We start from the raw sequence: 18,314 nt of genomic DNA on the forward strand, positions 1-18,314 counted from the left end.
GCACACAGACACGGAGGGAACATACAAACTCCACACAGACATGGGGTGAACATACAAGCTCCACATACACGCGGGGGGAACATGTAAACTCCACACAGACACGGGGGGAACATACAAACTCCACACAGACAGGGGGAACATACAAACTCCACACAGACACGAGGGAACATACAAACTCCACACAGACACGGAGGGAACACGCAAACTCCACACAGACTCAGTGGGACCATACAAACTCCACATAGACACGGGGGGAACATGCAAACTCCACACAGACACAGGGGGAACATACAAACTCAACACAGACAGGGGGGGAACATGCAAACTCCACACAGATTCATGGGGAATATACAAACTGCTCACAGACATGGGAGAACATACAAACTCCCCACAGACACAGGGGGAACAGGCAAACTCCACACAGACACGGGGTAACATGCAAACTACACATAGACATGGGGGAAACATACAAACTCCACACAGATACAGGGGGAACATGCAAACTCCACACAGACACAGAGGGAACATGCAAACTCCACACAGACATGGGGGGATCATACAAACTCCACACAGACACAGGGGGAACATACAAGCTCCACACAGACATGGGGGGAACATACAAACTCCACACAGACACAGGGGGAACATGCAAACTCCACATAGACATGGGGGAACATACAAACACCACATAGCCGCAGGGGGAACGTACAACCTCCACACAGACACAGGTGGAACATGCAAACTCCACAGAGACATGGGTGGAACATGCAAACTCCACACAGACATAGGGGGAACATGCAAACCCCTCACAGACAAATGGGCAACATGCAAACTCCAAACAGACCTGGGTGGAACGTGCAAACTCCACACAGACACAGGGGGGGTATGCAAACTCCACACAGACATGGGGGCAACATACAAACTCCACACAGACATGGGTGGAACATGCAAACTCCACAAAGACACGGGGGAACATGCAAACTATAAACAGACAAATGGGGAACATGCAAACTCCACACAGACACAAGGGGAACATACAAACTCCACACAGACACAGGTGGAACATCCAAACTCCACACAGACATGGGGGGAACATACAAACTCCACACAGACATGGGTGGAACATGCAAACTCCACACAGACACAGGGGGAACATACAAACTCAACACAGACATGGGTGGAACATGCAAACTCCACATAGACATGGGCGGAACATACAAACTCCACACAGACATGGGTGGAACATGCAAACTCCACACAGACACAGGGGGAACATACAAACTCCACACAGACATGGGTGGAACATGCAAACTCCACGCAGACATGGGCGGAACATACAAACTCCACACAGACATGGGTGAAACATGCAAATTCCACACACACACAGGGGGGCCATACAAACTCCACACAGACATGGGTGGAACATGCAACCTCCACACGGACACAGGGGGAACATACAAACTCCACACAGACAAATGGGGAACATACAAACTCCACACAGACACAGGGGGAACATACAAACTCAATACAGACACAGGGGGAACATGCAAAGTCCACACAGACACGGGGGGAACATGCAAACTCCACACAGACACAGGGGGAACATCCAAACTCCACACAGACACAGGGGGAACATGCAAACTCCACATAGACATGGGGGGAACATGCAAACTCCACACAGACACAGGGGGAACATGCAAACTCCACACAGACACAGGGGGAACATACAAACTCCACACAGACATGGGTGGAACATGCTAACTCCACACAGACACAGGGGGAACATGCAAACTCCACACAGACATGGGGGGAACATACAGACTCCACACAGACATGGGTGGAACATGCAAACTCCACACAGACACAGGGGGGCCATACAAACTCCACACAGACATGGGTGAAACATGCAAACTCCACACAGACACAGGGGTAACATGCAAACTCCACACAGACACGGGGGAACATGCAAACTCCACACAGACACGGGGGGAGAACATGCAAACTCCACACAGACACGGGAGGAACATGCAAACTACACACAGTCATGGGGGGAACATACAAACTCCACACAGACACAGGGGGAACATGCAAACTCCACACAGACATGGGGGGAACATACAAACTCCACACAGACATGGGGGAACATACAAACTCCACCCAGACAAATGGGGAACATGCAAACTCCACACAGACATAGGGGGAACATGCAAACTCCACCCAGACAAATGGGGAACATGCAAACTCCACACAAACACAGGGGGAACATACAAACTCCACACAGACACGGGGGGAACATGCAAACTACACACAGTCATGGGGGGAACATACTAACTCCACACAGACACAGGGGGAACATGCAAACTCCACACAGACATGGGGGGAACATACAAACTCCACACAGACATGGGGGAACATACAAACTCCCCAGAGACACAGGGGGAACGTGCAACCTCTACACAGACATGGGGGAACATACAAATTCCACAGAGACACAGGGGGAACATGCAACCTCCACACAAACACAGGGGGAACATACAAACTCCACACAGACACGGGGGGAACATGCAAACTACACACAGTCATGGGGGGAACATACTAACTCCACACAGACACAGGGGGAACATGCAAACTCCACACAGACATGGGGGAACATACAAACTCCACACAGACATGGGGGAACATACAAACTCCCCAGAGACACAGAGGGAACGTGCAACCTCTACACAGACATGGGGGAACATACAAATTCCACAGAGACACAGGGGGAACATGCAATCTCCACACAGACACGGGGTGAACATACAAACTCCACAAAGACATGGGGGGAACATGCAAACTCCACACAGACACGGGCGGCACATACAAACTCCACACAGACACGGGGGGAACATACAAACTCCACACAGACACAGGGGGAACAGGCACACTACACACAGACACGGGGTAACATGCAAACTCCACACAGACACGGGGGGAACATACAAACTCCACACAGACACGGAGGGAACATACAAACTCCACACAGACATGGGGTGAACATACAAACTCCACATACACGCGGGGGGAACATGTAAACTCCACACAGACACGGGGGGAACATACAAACTCCACACAGACAGGGGGGGAACATACAAACTCCACACAGACACGGGGTGAACATACAAACTCCACACAGACACGGAGGGAACACGCAAACTCCACACAGACTCAGCGGGACCATACAAACTCCACATAGACACGGGGGGAACATGCAAACTCCACACAGACACGGGGGGAACATGCAAACTCCACACAGACACAGGGGGAACATACAAACTCAACACAGATAGGGGGGGAACATGCAAACTCCACACAGATTCATGGGGAATATACAAACTCCTCACAGACATGGGAGAACATACAAACTCCCCACAGACACAGGGGGAACAGGCAAACTCCACACAGACACGGGGTAACATGCAAACTGCACATAGACATGGGGGAAACATACAAACTCCACACAGACACAGGGGGGACATGCAAACTCCACACAGACACAGAGGGAACATGCAAACTCCACACAGACATGGGTGAATCATACAAACTCCACACAGACACAGGGGGAACATACAAGCTCCACACAGACATGGGGGGAACATACAAACTCCACACAGACACAGGGGGAACATGCAAATTCCACACAGACATGGGGGGAAATACAAACTCCACATAGCCGCAGGGGGAACGTACAACCTCCACACAGACACAGGTGGAACATGCAAACTCCACAGAGACATGGGTAGAACATGCAAACTCCACACAGACATAGGGGGAACATGCAAACCCCTCACAGACAAATGGTGAACATGCAAACTCCACACAGACATGGGTGGAACGTGCAAACTCCACACAGACACAGGGGGAGTATGCAAACTCCACACAGACATGGGGGCAACATACAAACTCCACACAGACATGGGTGGAACATGCAAACTCCACACAGACACAGGGGGAACATACAAACTCCACACAGACAAATGGGGTAACATGCAAACTCCACACAGACACAGGGGGAACATGCAAACTCCACACAGACATGGGTGGAACATGCATCTCCACACAGACACAGGGGGAACATACAAACTCAACACAGACATGGGTGGAACATGCAAACTACACGCAGACACGGGGGGAACATACAAACTCCACACAGACACGGAGGGAACATACAAACTCCACACAGACATGGGGTGAACATACAAACTCCACATACACGCGGGGGGAACATGTAAACTCCACACAGACACGGGGGGAACATACAAACTCCACACAGACAGGGGGGGAACATACAAACTCCACACAGACACGGGGTGAACATACAAACTCCACACAGACACGGAGGGAACACGCAAACTCCACACAGACTCAGCGGGACCATACAAACTCCACATAGACACGGGGGGAACATGCAAACTCCACACAGACACAGGGGGAACATGCAAACTCCACACAGACACAGGGGGAACATACAAACTCAACACAGATAGGGGGGGAACATGCAAACTCCACACAGATTCATGGGGAATATACAAACTCCTCACAGACATGGGAGAACATACAAACTCCCCACAGACACAGGGGGAACAGGCAAACTCCACACAGACACGGGGTAACATGCAAACTGCACATAGACATGGGGGAAACATACAAACTCCACACAGACACAGGGGGGACATGCAAACTCCACACAGACACAGAGGGAACATGCAAACTCCACACAGACATGGGGGGTATCATACAAACTCCACACAGACACAGGGGGAACATACAAGCTCCACACAGACATGGGGGGAACATACAAACTCCACACAGACACAGGGGGAACATGCAAATTCCACACAGACATGGGGGGAAATACAAACTCCACATAGCCGCAGGGGGAACGTACAACCTCCACACAGACACAGGTGGAACATGCAAACTCCACAGAGACATGGGTGGAACATGCAAACTCCACACAGACATAGGGGGAACATGCAAACCCCTCACAGACAAATGGTGAACATGCAAACTCCACACAGACATGGGTGGAACGTGCAAACTCCACACAGACACGGGGGAGTATGCAAACTCCACACAGACATGGGGGCAACATACAAACTCCACACAGACATGGGTGGAACATGCAAACTCCACACAGACACAGGGGGAACATACAAACTCCACACAGACAAATGGGGTAACATGCAAACTCCACACAGACACAGGGGGAACATGCAAACTCCACACAGACATGGGTGGAACATGCATCTCCACACAGACACAGGGGGAACATACAAACTCAACACAGACATGGGTGGAACATGCAAACTACACGCAGACATGGGCGGAACATACAAACTCCACACAGACATGGGTGAAACATGCAAACTCCACACAGACACAGGGGGAACATACAAACTCCACACAGACATGGGTGGAACATGCAAACTCCACACAGACACAGGGGGAAAATGAAAACTCCACACAGACAAATGGGGAACATACAAACTCCACACAGACACAGGGGGAACATGCAAACTCCACACAGACACAGGAGGAACATGCAAACTACACACAGACATGGGGGAAACATACAAACTTCACACAGACATGGGGGAACATGCAAACTTCACACAGTCACGGGGGAACATACAAACTCCACACAGACACGGGGGGAACATACAAACTACACACAGACATGGGTGAAACATGCAAACTCCACACCGACACAGGGGAGAACATGCAAACTCCACACAGACACGGGGGGAACACGCAAACTACACACAGACATGGGTGAAACATACAAACTCCACACAGACACAGGGGGAACATGCAAACTCCACAGAGACACAGGGGGAACATACAAACTACACACAGACACGGGGGAACATACAAACTTCACAAAGACATGGGGGAACATGCAAACTCCACACAGACATGGGGGAATATACAAACTCCACACAGACATGGGGGAACATACAAACTCCACAGAGACACAGGGGGAACATGCAAACTCCACACAGACATGGGGGGAATATACAACCTCCACACAGACACGGGTGGAACATTCAACCTCCACACAGACACGGGGTGAACATACAAACTCCACATAGACATGGGGGGAACATTCAAACTCCACACAGACACGGGGGCAACATACAAACTCCACACAGACACGGGGGGAACATACAAACTCCACACAGGCACAGGGGGAACATACAAACTCCACACAGGCACAGGGGGAACATACAAACTCCACATAGCTGCAGGGGGAACATGCAAACTCCACACAGACACGGGGGGAACATACAAACTCCACACCGACACGGGGGAGAACATGCAAACTCCACACAGACATGGGGGAACATACAAACTCCACACAGATACCGGGGGAACATGCAAACTCCACACAGACACGGGGGGAATATACAAACTCCACACAGACACGGGTGGAACATGCAAACTCCACACAGACACGGGGTGAACATACAAACTCCACATAGACACGGGGGGATCATGCAAACTCCACACAGACACGGGGGCAACATACAAACTCCACACAGACACGGGAGGAACATACAAACTCCACACAGACACGGGGTAACATGCAAACTCCACACAGACATGGGGGGTACATGCAAACTCCACACAGACACGGGGGGAACATACAAACTCCACACAGCCACAGAGGGAACATACAAACTCCACACAGACATGGGGTGAACAATCTCCACATAGACACGGGGGGAACATGCAAACTCCACACAGACACGGGGGGAACATACAAACTCCACACAGACACGGGGGGAACATGCAAACTCCACACAGACAGGGGGGAACATACAAACTCCACACAGACACGGGGGAACATGCAAACTCCACACAGACAGTTGCCTGAGGCTGGAATTGAACCCAGGTCCCCGGTGCTATAAGGCACCAGGCCACCCATAGTTAATGCCCAACTGCTGCAGATAATGACACACCGTCACATGGAAGTTCTTGTGATATAGTGGTTACATTGCTGCCTCTGAACCAGGAGATCTAGGTTCAACTCTCACCTGCTCCAGAGGTCTGTCATACCATCTCTGAACAGGCTGATTAAAACCTATCGCACCATTATGTGGCTTCATTCCCCTCCTTGACAGAGTTGAGCAACATTCTGCTCCCCTGTTAGATTCCTGTTTCTGTTCGGAGTTTAATGATTGCTGGATTTAGAACACCCCTCCCCCCACAATCTCTTTCATCCTACCCTGTTTCCAACTCTTCATCTTCCATAAAGTCCTCAGTGATTGTTGCTGCTCTCCACATTTGCTGGCATTGAAATCCAATTGTCACAGTTTTCCCCATTCACTTAAGATATCAACACCTGTGCGAAATGTTGTTTCAATCTGCATTGATTCCAATTTTGCTGATGTTTGTATTATCAGGAAATTTGGTTATGTAGCTTTCTATCCTATTCATCTAAGCTGTGAGTCACAGTATCAACTATTAAGCGACACAAACACTTGTCACATTCTCCTAAGGAGAGAATATTCCCATTATTCCTACTCTCTGCCTCCTGCCATTTAGCCAATTTCCTCACCAACTCTGTAACAATTACATCAGCTTCAATATTAGCTAACAGTCTCTTAGGAGGGATTTTATGAAATGGTTGCTGTTCCTACATATCATGAACATTCATGGTCAGGTTTCATGACCATAGTCAGACTAAACACATCCCATCAGTACACGTTTGGTCAACATAAGGCTGGAAAGAGTATTCAAATAGAACTCTACTTTTGTGTGCTAAGCATGACCTTGCCATGACCAATATCATGTTTTGCTTTGAAGAAAAATACAAGACAACCTGACAACACCTGGGGCATCTCTTTGACAAAAAGGAGCAAGCTAACAGCATGACTCCTTGTGCCATGCAGGGACCAGACTGCTGAACAAACAGACTCTAGTACCACCAGAGACTCTCACTGATGGTGTTACCTAGAATGGTGACAAAATGTCTGGAAAGAAACCTTCCAGCTCAGCGAGCTAACTTACAGGCTTAGACTTTGTGTTTTCCTGTAAATAATGGTTAGGCTAACTGGTCTATAAAACCTTGATTTCCCTCTTTCATCCTTCTCACAGAGTGGAATGACTCCTACAATTTTTTAATCAAAGGAACTGTTCCTGAATCCAGAGACTATTTGAAATTATGATTAGGACATCACAATGTTCTCATCTAGCTCCAGTTGCAAACCAACTGGACCTGGGGATTGGTCAGTATTTTCTCCATTCCTGCCATCTCGTTTATGTCCACTTGTTGAGTTTCTGTCCCGGTTTCCATATTAATTTCTTTGGGATGTCTGGCACACGGATGTTGCCCTCCACTGTAAACACTGATGCCAGGTAGGTCCTGCAGAGTGAGTCTAGGGAGTTAGGCAAGAGGCTGAAAAGCAGGACCTCAAGGGTCGTAATCTCTGGGTTACTACCAGTGTCACTGGGTGGCATGGTGGCTCAGTGGTTAGCACTGCTGCCTCACAGCACCAGGGACCTCGGTTCAATTCCGGCCTCGGGCAACTGTCTGTGTGGAGTTTGTACATCCTCCCCGTGTCTGTGTGGGTTTCCTCTGGGTGCTCCGGTTTCCTCCCACAGTCCAAAGATGTGCAGGTCAGGTGAATTGGCCATGCTTAATTGCCCACAGTGTTCAGGGATGCGTAGGATAGGTGCATTAGTCAGGGGTAAATGTAAAGTAATAGAGTAGGGGAATGGGTCTGGTTGGGTCACTCTTTGGAGGGTTGGTGTGGACCTGTTGGGCCAAAGGGCCTGTTTCCAAACTGTAGGGATTATATGTGCTAGTGAGGCAAGGAACAGAAAGCTAGGAGAGATGAGTGTGTGGCTAAGGAGCTGGGGCAGGGGGCAGGGTTTCAGGGTCTTGGATCATTGGGACCTCTTCTGGGGCCTGAGTGACTTGTACAAGAGGGACGGGTTGTACCTAAACTGGAGGGGAACCAATATCCTCCCAGGGAGGTTCACTAGTGCTACTCAGGAGGGTTTAAAGTAGAGGGGCAGGGGGCTAGGAACCAGAGCAGTGGGGCTGCAAGGGCAGGGGTTGAGGGGAAGGTAGATGTTAGGACCAGTAAGTCAGAAAGGAAGGGCAGGTAGAGACAGAGAAATGAACATGAGAGTACTAATGGGCTGAAGTGTGTTTATTTCAACACAAAGAATATTATGGGTAAGTCAGATGAGCTTGGAGCCTGGATCAGTATATGGGATTATAATGTTGTGGCCATGATAGAGACTTGGTTGAGAGAGGGACAAGAAGAAAGTGAGGACTGCCGATGCTGGAGATCAGAGCTGAAAAATGTGTTGCTGGAAAAGCGCAGCAGGTCAGGCAGTATCCAAGGAGCAGGAGAATCGACGTTTCGGGCATAAGCCCTTCTTCAGGAATGAGGAAGGTGTGCCAAGCAGGCTAAGATAAAAGGTAGGGAGGAGGGATTTGGGGAGGGGCATTGGGAATGCGATAGGTGGAAGGAGGTTAAGGTGAGGGTGATAGGCCGGAGAGGGTGATAGGCTGGAGAGGGAGTGGGGGCGGAGAGGTCAGGAAGAAGATTGCAGGTTAGGAAGGTGGTGCTGAGTCCGAGGGTTGGGACTGAGATAAGGTGGGGGGAGGGGAAATGAGGAAGCTGGAGAAATCTGAGTTCATCCCTTGTGGTTGGAGGGTTCCTAGGCGGAAGATGAGGCGCTCTTCCTCCAGGGGTCGTGTTGCCATGGTCTGGCGATGGAGGAGGCCAAGGACCTGCATGTCCTTGGCAGAGTGGGAGGGGGAGTTAAAGTGTTCAGCCATGGGACGGTTGGGTTGGTTGGTCCGGGTGTCCCAGAGGTGTTCTCTGAAACGTTCCGCAAGTAGGCGGCCTGTCTCCCCAATATAGAGGAGGCCACATCGGGTGCAGTCAATGGTGTGTGTGGAGGTGCAGGTGAATTTGTGACGGATATGGAAGAATCCCTTGGGGCCTTGGAGGGAAGTGAGGGGGGAGGTGTGGGTGCAATGGCTGCTGAATGCTCCAGGGTTTTGTTGTTTTAGATGAGATAGAGAGGAAGATAAAAGAGCTGGGGAGTTACACCACTCGTAATCAGGGAGAATGTTACATCTGTACTCAGAGAGGACATACAGACGGGTTCATCACTGAGGCAACATGGGTAAAGCTCAAAAATAAAATGGCTGCAATCACTCTGATAGGATTATACCAAAAACACCCCCAACAGCCACTGAGAGATTGAGGAACGAACATGGAGGCAAGTTATGGAAAGATGCCATAAAAACAGAGTTGTCATTTAACTTCCCCAATATTGGCTGGGATTCCCTTCAAGCAGGAAGCTTAGACGGGACAGAATTTGTTCGGTGCGTCCCAGAGGGTCACTTGAAACAGTACGTGGATTGTCCAAATAGGTCTTGTATTGTCTCATGAGCCTGGTCAGGTGACTGACCTTGAATTGGAAGAGCATCTTGGTAACAGTGATCACACCTCCATGAATACGGATAAGTCAGGATCTTGTGGGAAGGGACTAGATTGGGAGAAGGGAAATTCCGTCAGTATTAGGCCGGAGCTAGGGAATGTTAATTGGGAGGAGCTGTTATCAGGCAAGGCCACACTTGGACATGTGGGAGTTGTTTAAAGACCTGCCTGGGGAGAGTTCAGGAGCAGCATATTCCAGTAAGGAGGAAGTGCAAGGATGGCAAGGCAAGGGATCCTTGGATAACGAGGGAGGTTGGGAATTTAGTCAAAAGGGAAAAGGAAACATTTAGAACATATACCAGTTCAGGCCCTTCAACCCTCAATGTTGTGCCTACCTTTTATCCAACTCTAAGATCAAACTAACCTTCATACCTTACATTTTACTATCATCCTTGTGTCTAACCATGATTCGCTTAAGTATCCCGAATGTCTCTGACTCTAGTGCAACTGCTGGCAGAGCATTCCACACACCCACCACTCTCTGTGTAAAGAATCTACTTCTGACATCTCCCCTAAACCTTCCTCCAATCACCTTAAAATTATGCCTCCTCATGATAGCCATTTCCATCCTCGGAAAACGTTTCTGGCTATCCACTCTATCTATGCCTCTCGTCAACTTGTACACCTCTATCATGTCACCTCTCATTCTTCTTCGCTCCAATGAGGAAAGCCCTAGCTTCCTCAACCTTTCACCATGAGACATGCCCTCCTGGTAAATCTCCTCTGCACCCTCTCTAAAGCTTCCAAATCTTTCCTATAATGAGGTGACCAGAACTGAACACAATATTCCAAATGTGGTCTAACTAAGGCTTTATAGAGCTGCAGCATAACCTCACAGCTCTTAATCTCAATCCCTCTGCTAATGAAAGCCAACACACCATATGCCTTCTTAACAACCCTTGGTGGGAACATTGAGGGATTTATGGACATGGACCCCAAGATTCCTCTGTTCCTCCACACTGCCAATAATCCTGCCTTTAACCCTGTGTTCTGCATTCGAATTAGACCTTCCAAAATGAATCGCTTCACACTTTTCAAGGTTAAACTCCATCTGCCACTTTTCAGCCCAGTTCTGCATCCTGTCAATGTCCCTTTGCAACCTACAACAGCCCTCCACACTATCCACAACTCCACCAACCTTTGTGTCATCGCAAACTTACTAACCCACCCTTCCTTTTCCTCATCCAATTTATTTATAAAAATCACAAAGAGCAGAAGTCCCAGAACCGATCCCTGCGGAACACCACTGGTCACCGAGCTCCAGGCTGAATACTTTCCATCGACTATCACCCTCTGTCTTCTATGGGCCAGCCAATTCTGTATCCAGACAGCCAGAATTCCCTGTATCCCATGCCTCCTTACTTTCTGAATGAGCCTACCATAGGGAACCTTATCAAACACCTTGCTAAAATCCATATACACCACACCCACTGCTCTACCTTCATCCATGTGTTTTGTCACATCCTCAAAGAATTCAGAGCTGAAAATGTGTTGCTGGAAAAGCGCAGCAGGTCAGGCAGCATTCAAGGAACAGGAGAATCGACATTTCGGGCATAAGCCCTTCTTCAGGAATGAGGGTCATTCCTGAAGAAGGGCTTATGCCCGAAACGTCGATTCTCCTGTTCCTTGGATACTGCCTGACCTGCTGCGCTTTTCCAGCAACACATTTTCAGCTCTGATCTCCAGCATCTGCAGTCCTCACTTTCTCCTCAAAGAATTCAATCAGGTTTGTGAGGCATGACCTTCCCCTCACAAAGCCATGTTGACTATCTCTAATCAAGCTATGGTTTTCCAAGTAATCATAAATCCTGTCTCTCAGAATCCTCTCAAATACTTTGCCCACTACAGATATAAGACTGACTGGTCTGTAATTCCCTGGATTATTCCCATTCCCTTTCTTGAACAAGGGAATAACATTTGCCACCTTCCAATCATCTGGCACCACTCCAGTGAACAGTGATCAGCAAAGATCATCGCCAAAGGTGCAACAATCTCTTCCCTCGCTTCCCGTGGGGAACCTTGGGTATATCCCATCTGGCCCTGGGGACTCATGATTTTCAAAATTTTCAGCACATCCTCCTTCTTAACATCAACCTGTTTGAGCATAACAATTTGTTTCACGCTGCCCTCACAAACATCAAGGTCCCTCTCAGTAGTGAATACTGAAGCAAAGTATTCAGTAAGGACCTCCCCTACCTCCTCCAACTCCAGGCACAAGTTCCCTCCCCTATCCCTGATTGGCCCTACCCTCACTCTGGCCATCCTTGTGTTCCTCACGTAAGCATAGAACGTCTTGTGGTTTTCCTTAATCCTACCCGTAAAAGCTTTTTCAAGCCCCCTTCTAGCTCTCCTAAGTCCATTCTTCACTTCCTTCCTGGCTACTTTGTAACCCTCTAGAGTCCTGTCTGATCCTTGCTTCCTCAACCTTAAATAAGCTTCTTTCTTCGTCTTGACTAGATGTTCCACAGCCCTTGTCACCCAAGGTTACTTCACCTTATCATCCCTTCCTTGCCTCGGTGGGACAAACCTATCCAGTATTATCAGCAAGTGCACCCTAAACAACCTCCACATTTCTGTCGTACATTTCCCTGAGAGCATCTGTTCCCAATTTATGCTCCACAGTTCCCACCTAATAGCATTGTAATCCCCCCTCCCCCAAATAAATACTTTCCCATACTATCTACTCCTACCCCTCTCCATGACTGTAGTAAAGGTCAGGGAGTTGTGATCACTATCACCGAAATGCTCTCCCACTGAGAGATCTGACACCTGGCATGGTTCGTTGCCAAGCACCAAATCCAATATGGCCTCCCCTCTTGTCGGCCTATCTACATGTTGAGTCATGAACCCTTCCTGGACACACCTGACAAAACCTGTTCCATCGGAATTATTTGCGCAAGAGAAGTTAAAGTCACCCATGACAACAATCCTGATTACTTCTGCTCCTTTACTAAATCTGTCTCCTAATTGGCTCCTCCCTGTCTCTGTTGCTATTTGGGGGCCTGTAGAAAACTCCCAATAAAGTGACTCCTCCTTTCCTGTTTCTGACTTCCACCCAAACTGACTCTGGACAAACCCTCCTCAACGACCTCCCTTTCTGCAACTGTGATACTATCCCTGATTAGCAATGCCACTCCTCCACCTCTTTTACCTCCCTCTCTATCCCTTTTGAAACATCTAATTGTGGGAAATCATGCCTCACAAACTTGATTGAGTTTTTTGAAGAAGTAACAAAGAGGATTGATGAGGGCAGAGCGGTAGATGTGATCTATATGGACTTCAGTAAGGCGTTCGACAAGGTTCCCCAGGGGAGACTGATTAGCAAGGTTAGATCTCACGGAATACAGGGAGAACTAGCCATTTGGATACAGAACTGGCTCAAAGGTAGAAGACAGAGGGTGGTGGTGGAGGGTTGTTTTTCAGACTGGAGGCCTGTGACCAGTGGAGTGCCACAAGGATCGGTGCTGGGCACTCTACATTTTGTCATTTACATAAATGCGAGCATAAGAGGTATAGTTAGTAAGTTTGCAAAGGACACCAAAATTGGAGGTGTAGTGGACAGTGAACAGGGTTACCTCAGATTACAACAGGATCTGGACAAGATGGGCCAATGGGCTGAGAAGTGACAGATGGAGTTTAATTCAGATAAATGTGAGGTACTGCATTTTGGGAAAGCAAATCTTAGCAGGACTTATACACTTAATGGTAAGGTCTGAGGGAGTGTTGCTGAACAAAGAGACCTTGGAGTGCAGGTTCATAGCTCCTTGAAAGTGGAGTCGCAGGTAGATAGGATAGTGAAGAAGGCGTTTGGTATGCTTTCTTTTATTGGTCAGAGTATTGAGTACAGGAGTTGGGAGGTCATGTTGTGGCTGTATAGGACATTGGTTAGGCCACTGTTGGAATATTGCATGCAATTCTGGTCTCCTTCCTATTGGAAAGATGTTGTGAAACTTGAAAGGGTTCAGAAAAGATTTATAAGGATGTTGCCAGGGTTGGAGGATCTGAGCTACAAGGAGAGGCTGAACAGGCTGGGTCTGTTTTCCCTGGAGCGTCAGAGGTTGAGGGGTGACCTTATAGAGGTTTACAAAATTATGAGGGGCATAGATAGAATAAATAGACAAAGTCTTTTCCCTGGGGTCAGGGAGTCCAGAACTAGAGGGCATTGGTTTAGGGTGAGAGGGGAAAGATATAAAAGAGACCTAAGGGGCAACTTTTTCACGCAGAGGGTGGTACGTGTATGGAATGAGCTGCCAGAGGATGTGGTGGAAGCTGGTACAATTGCAACATTTAAGAAGCAACTGGATGAATATATGAATAGGAAGGGTTTGGAGGGATATGGGCCGGGTGCTGGCAGGTGGGACTAGATTGGGTTGGGATAGCTGGTTGGCATGGACGGATTGGACCGAAGGGTCTGTTTCCATGCTTTACATCTCTATGACTCTATCTATGACTAAATCCTGGAATATCCAACAACCATTCCTGCTGCTGTGATATCCAAGTCTCTGCAATGGCCACAACATCAAAGTTCTAAGTAATGATGATGATCTAAGTTCGCCACCCTTATTCCTGATACTTCTTGCATTAAAATAAACACACTTCAATCCATGACACTGACTACATCTTTGCCCCCTTCACTTCTGAGGTACAGAGCCAGAGACACTTTCCCCTGGTAGGTTGTGGCCCCCAACAGTGTCCATAGTGGTATCGACCTATAAGGTTTAGGAAGCTGTGAGGAATATAAGGAAAGCAGGGAAGTACTCAAGCAAGGAATTAGGAAAGCAAGAAATGGCCATGAAATGACCTTGGTAAGTCAGGTTAGAGAGAAACCCAAGGTATTCTATAGAGACATTAATAACAAGAGAATATCTAGGGAGAGGTTAGGACCACTCCAGGACAAAGGAGGGTACTAGTGCTTGGAGGCAGAGGATGTGGATGTGATCCTAAATGAGTACTTTGTGTCAGTATTCACCCAGAGGAAGGACATAGAGATGTACATGGAGGATGCTGAGATTTGTGTGGAGCATGCTAATATATGAGGGCATTCGGAGATTATGAAAGATGTGGTGTTGGGTCTCTTGAAGAGCGTTAAGGTGGATAAATCTCCAGGGCCCAATGGTATCTACTCCAGGTTACTGAGAGAGGCAAGAGAGGAGATTGCTGGGGCCTTGAGTAAGACCTGTGTATCCTCCCTACGTACTGGAGGGGTACCGGAGGACTAGTGAGTAGCTAATGTTGTTCCTCTGTTCAAGAAGGGAAATAGGGATAATCCAGGAAACTATAGACCAGTGAGTCTCACATCGGTGGTTGGGAAACTATTGGAGAGAATTCTTAGGGATAGTATTTACATGTATTTGGACAAGCATGGCTTAGTTAGGGACAGTCAGCATAGCTTTGTGTGGGGCAGGTCATGGATTACTAACGTGATTGAATCTTTCGAGGAGGTGAAGAAGGTGATCGATGAGGATAGAGCAGTGGATGTTGTCCACATGGATTTTAGTAAGGCTTTTGACAAGATGCAGAAGAGGTTTCCCAGGATGTTGCCTGGATGGGAGTTTATGAGCTATGAGGAGAACCTGGAAAAACTCAGGTTGTTTTCTCTGGAGTGGCGAAGGCTGAGGGGAGACTGGATAGAAGTCCATAAAATTATGAGATGCAGACAGGGTTGACGGTCAGAATCTTTTTCCCAGAGTTGAAATGTCTAATACTGGAGGGACATACATTTAAGGTCAGAGGGGGAAAGTTCAAAGGAGATGTGAGGTGCAAGGTTTTTACACAGAGGGTGGTGGGAAATATCTCACCATTCCTAAGTGTCACTGGGCCCAAACCATCCCGAAGGACATTGTGTGTCAATTAACAGCATGGGGACTGCAGCGGTTAAATAAGGCAGCTCTCAGGGTAAAAAGTAAGAGACAATAAATGCTGGTGCAACCCCGGTGGGAGAATGAAAATAAAACATCGGAGAAATCAGCACAGCACTCCCTCAGTACTGACCCTCCGACAGTGCGGCACTCCCTCAGTACTGACCCTCTGACAGTGCGGCACTCCCTCAGTACTGACCCTCCGACAGTGCGGCACTCCCTCAGTACTGACCCTCCGACAGTGCGGCACTCCCTCAGTACTGACCCGCCGACAGTGCGGCACTCCCTCAGTACTGACCCTCTGACAGTGCGGCACTCCCTCAGTACTGACCCTCTGACAGTGCAGCACTCCCTCAGTACTGACCCTCTGACAGTGCGGCACTCCCTCAGTACTGACCCGCCGACAGTGCGGCAATCCCTCAATACTGACCCTCTGACAGTGCGGCACTCTCTCAGTACTGACCCTCTGACAGTGCGGCACTCCCTCAGTACTGACCCGCCGACAGTGCGGCAATCCCTCAATACTGACCCTCTGACAGTGCGGCACTCCCTCAGTACTGACCCTCTGACAATGTGGCACTCCCACAGTACTGACCCTCTGACAGTGCAGCACTCCCTCAGATATGACCCTCTGACAGTGCGGCACTCCCTCAATACTGATCCTCTGACAATACGGCGCTCCCTCAGCACTCACCCTCTGACAGTGCGGCACTCCCTCAGTACTGACCCTCTGAGTGCAGCACTCCCTCAGTACTGACCCTCTGACAGTGCGGCACTCCCTCAGTACTGACCCTCTGACAGTGCAGCACTCCCTCAGTACTGACCCTCTGACAGTGCGGCACTCCCTCAGTACTGACCCGCCGACAGTGCGGCAATCCCTCAATACTGACCCTCTGACAGTGCGGCACTCCCTCAGTACTGACCCTCTGACAGTGCGGCACTCCCTCAGTACTGACCCTCTGACAGTGTGGCACTCCCACAGTACTGACCCTCTGACAGTGCAGCACTCCCTCAGATATGACCCTCTGACAGTGCGGCACTCCCTCAATACTGACCCTCTGACAATACGGCGCTCCCTCAGCACTCACCCTCTGACAGTGCGGCACTCCCTCAGTACTGACCCTCTGAGTGCAGCACTCCCTCAGTACTGACCTTCTGACAGTGCAGCACTCCCTCAGTACTGACCCTCTGACAGTGCGGCACTCCCTCAGTACTGACCGTCTGACAGTGCAGCACTCCCTCAGTACTGACCCTCTGATAGTGCGGCACTCCCTCAATACTGACCCTCTGACAATGCGGCGCTCCCTCAGCACTGCCCCTCTGACATTGCGGCGCTCCCTCAGCACTGACCCTCTGACAGTGCAGCACTTCCTCAGTGCTGACCCTCCGACAGTATGGCACTCCCTCAGTATTGACCGCTGATAGTGCGGCACTCCCTCAGCACTGACCCCCTTGATGGCACAGCACACCCTCAGCACTGACTCCCCAACAGTGCGGCACTCCCTCAGCACTGACCCTGTGACTGTGCGGCACTCCCTCAGCACTGACCCTGTGACTGTGCGGCACTCCCTCAGCATTGACAGTGTTATTGTGTGTCCCGATCATCTCCTCATTGACATCAGGGTTGAATGATGAGTATCGGCCTCCCCAAATGTGCTCTCTCAGTGAAAGTAATTGTGTGATGTGTGTATTGTAATCCGTTCAGGCAGCCTCTCTCGTTCCTGTGTCCTCTCTGGCAATGCTGACCGTTAGCTTGTCAGTCAGTCTGCGGTGAATGATACTGAGCAGCTCCCTTGGGCCACGGAGTACCGTTAGTTAGAGAAAGTGGGGACTGAATGAGGCTCTGCAGCGAGTGTGGGGTTCAAACCGCGAATGGAGAGTGAATGGAGTAATCCCCTCACCTCCAGACTCCAGAATGGGACTGCTGCTGGGGGTGGGGTGTGGA

This window comes from Chiloscyllium plagiosum, unplaced genomic scaffold (assembly GCF_037043375.1).
Source record: "Chiloscyllium plagiosum isolate Xiang-an unplaced genomic scaffold, Cpla_swu_hap1 HiC_scaffold_3, whole genome shotgun sequence".
NCBI lineage: Eukaryota > Metazoa > Chordata > Chondrichthyes > Orectolobiformes > Hemiscylliidae > Chiloscyllium > Chiloscyllium plagiosum.